Raw genomic sequence first — 3,158 nt, forward strand, 5'->3', positions numbered from 1 at the left:
GTATGTCCATTTAATGCACAATTTTCTTAATTAAAGAAACATCAGTTGTGATATTGGAGAAGATTTAATAATCAAAACGGGAAGGATTATCGGTGGAAAAATAACGGACTTATAAAGAAGATATTTTTTTCTATCAATGAAACACTGTCACGGCGTATATTTATATTTGCTTATTACAATATGCACTTGTAATTATTTTTTGATGTTCCAAATCTAAACTGCAACCGCGTTATTATCCATTTTTGTGTATCTGAAAATCAAATGTTGATGTTAATATATTTGATGCTTACTATAACATTACTATGCTAAAGTTTTGTTTGTCGAAAGTTACTAATTAATTTATTATAGTACTAATTATAATATTGAAATGCTCTACAAGGGTAAATAGTACTAGCTCAGTAATAATATAATACTGGCTCAATAATTTAACAAATTAAATTAAAACAAAGAAACTGTTTCATAAATTTATAAAAGTTTATTATTAAATAGATTATATTACATTTTCCAAAATTGTAAACCGTATCTGTTTATTTGATATATTATTAAGTTAATTGATTACAATTAACACTTAGTAATGTTATTCAAAGAAATGTTAATGAATTCATAAAAGATCAGAGATATAAAAAGGACATGTGCAAAGTATTTGTCAAAATATATATTAAATAAACTGTACCTTCTGTACTTCAACTCATCCTACAAGTACGCGGCATTGTCCGCGGTTATCTTTTTTCTGACCAGAAGGACACTCAGGCCGTGCTGGAACTTGTATGATGTAGCCTGCTGATTCAGTAGCTACCATCGTGATAACAGTTGAGATTAACAATACCGTGATCATCAAAAATATAGAAAATGCGCTGGTATGACTCCTTTTCATGTTTCTTGCAGAGAATAGTCGCAGTTGTCAAATAATTGTCAACTTGTGGCATTTTGCGTCAAAATGTTCCCTTTTATACTATTAAAGTCATAAACAATTTTAATGAAAAATAAACGTATCTGACAAGAAAGTCACGATTCTCTATAAAAATGAAACAGGAATTAAATGTGAAATATTTTTTATATAATTTTTATTACACACAATATACCTTTATACATATATACATATGCATAAAAATATATACATAAATTTTTTCTTTTTGTAGGACTAAAAAAACAATTATTTTTTTACAAGAAAGTTAATTTAAAAAATTATATAACATGAAGGAATTGTAAATAAGTCTTTAATTATTATCGCGTATTTTGTAAATTGTTTACACTGTTTTATATAATTTGATTAATCCTGAGTTACTTACTAATTAACAGTTTTTTTTATAATTCTCAAGAAATGGAGGGAGGAAGTGGTAAAGAACTTGTCCTGTCACTATGCGTGGATCATTTCAAATGAGACATCCTGTATAATGTTATTTATAATTCTCTCCATTATTCCTGAAAATTAACTGCATTAGTCAGATTCTTCTGTATTTGCAAGTGCTAAAATTTAATGTTAATATTGTTAACAATTATTGTCAAGTTATTACATGTAAGAATTTTTATTTTTGTAATTTAATCATTAAACTATCGCAGAAATTAACAAATAATGTTTTGAAACAATAAATCTCTATAGAAGTGTATATTTTATATGCATATGTATGTCCATTTAATGCACAATTTTCTTAATTAAAGAAACATCAGTTGTGATATTGGAGAAGATTTAATAATCAAAACGGGAAGGATTATCGGTGGAAAAATAACGGACTTATAAAGAAGATATTTTTTTCTATCAATGAAACGCTGTCACGGCGTTTATTTATATTTGCTTATTACAATATACTTGTAATTATTTTTTGATGTTCCAAATCTAAACTGCAACCGCGTTATTTTTGTGTATATGAAAATCAAATGATGATGTTAATATATTTGATGCTTACTATAACATTACTATGCTAAAGTTTTGTTTGTCGAAAGTTACTAATTAATTTATTATAGTACTAATTATAATATTGAAATGCTCTACAAGGGTAAATAGTACTAGCTCAGTAATAATATAATACTGGCTCAATAATTTAACAAATTAAATTAAAACAAAGAAACTGTTTCATAAATTTATAAAAGTTTATTATTAAATAGATTATATTACATTTTCCAAAATTGTAAACCGTATCTGTTTATTTGATATATTATTAAGTTAATTGATTACAATTAACACTTAGTAATGTTATTCAAAGAAATGTTAATGAATTCATAAAAGATCAGAGATATAAAAAGGACATGTGCAAAGTATTTGTCAAAATATATATTAAATAAACTGTACCTTCTGTACTTCAACTCATTCTATAACTTCGCGGCATTTTCCGCGACTATCTTCTCTCTGACCAGGAGGACACTGTTCCGGAACGGTTATGACGTTGTCTGATTCAGTAGCTACCATCGTGATAACAGTTGAGATTAACAATATCGTGATCATCAAAAATATAGAAAATGCGCTGGTATGACTCCTTTTCATGTTTCTTGCAGAGAATAGTCGCAGTTGTCAAATAATTTTCAACTTGTGGCATTTTACGTCAAAATGTTCCTTTTTATACTATTATAGTTGTAAACAATTTTAATGATGAATAAGCGTGTCTGACAAAAAATCACGATTCTCTATCACGATTCTATAAAAAAATAAAACAGGATTAAAATGTGAAATATTTTTTATATAATTTTTATTACACACAATATACCTGTATATTTATATACATGTATACATAAAATGTATACAGGGTGTCAGATTCGATATGGACAATCCCAAAGATTATAGTAGATTGGGTTAAACTGAGAAGAAAAGTTATATAAAATTTTACAAAATCGTAATTATTATCGGCCGAATTCAGAAAAACGTCTGAGCCAATAAGTGCACGGAGGAGCGGAAGGCTGGACTCGGCAGCATGCAAAATGGTGTGTTTGTTGACATCTCTCAAAAAACGACAGCGAACGCGTTCGCCCGCTCACCGCTCCCCGCTCCCCGCTCGCCACCGTCTCTCATCGATCGATGCGTGACTCCACCTCTCGCTATCGATTTTTCAGAGATGTCAACAAACACACCATTTTGCATGCTGCCGAGTCCGACCTTATTGGCTCAGACGTTTTTCTGAATTCGGCCGATAATAATTACGATTTTGTAAAATTTTATATAACTTTTC

The 3,158-nt window shown here is 28.8% G+C and overlaps 1 long non-coding RNA gene across 3 annotated transcripts; it reads right to left on the reverse strand.

Annotated features, from left to right (window-relative positions):
- Positions 1-143: 143 nt before the first annotated feature.
- LOC105566401 lies at positions 144-2,736 on the reverse strand. 3 transcript variants are annotated; one of them, XR_001009296.1, is made up of 5 exons: positions 2,700-2,736; positions 2,288-2,630; positions 1,290-1,422; positions 674-1,015; positions 144-250 (listed from the first exon to the last, which is right to left on the reverse strand). It is a non-coding gene; the product is annotated as an uncharacterized LOC105566401 (long non-coding RNA). The 3 variants fall into 3 exon arrangements; XR_001009285.1 differs by lacking the exon at positions 2,700-2,736 and having other exon boundaries at positions 674-952; positions 2,288-2,696; XR_001009278.1 differs by lacking the exon at positions 2,700-2,736 and having other exon boundaries at positions 2,288-2,696.
- Positions 2,737-3,158: the final 422 nt, after the last annotated feature.

The sequence above is a fragment of the Vollenhovia emeryi genome, unplaced genomic scaffold (assembly GCF_000949405.1).
Source record: "Vollenhovia emeryi isolate VEMERY1.0 unplaced genomic scaffold, V.emery_V1.0 DF943238.1, whole genome shotgun sequence".
NCBI classification, from domain to species: domain Eukaryota; kingdom Metazoa; phylum Arthropoda; class Insecta; order Hymenoptera; family Formicidae; genus Vollenhovia; species Vollenhovia emeryi.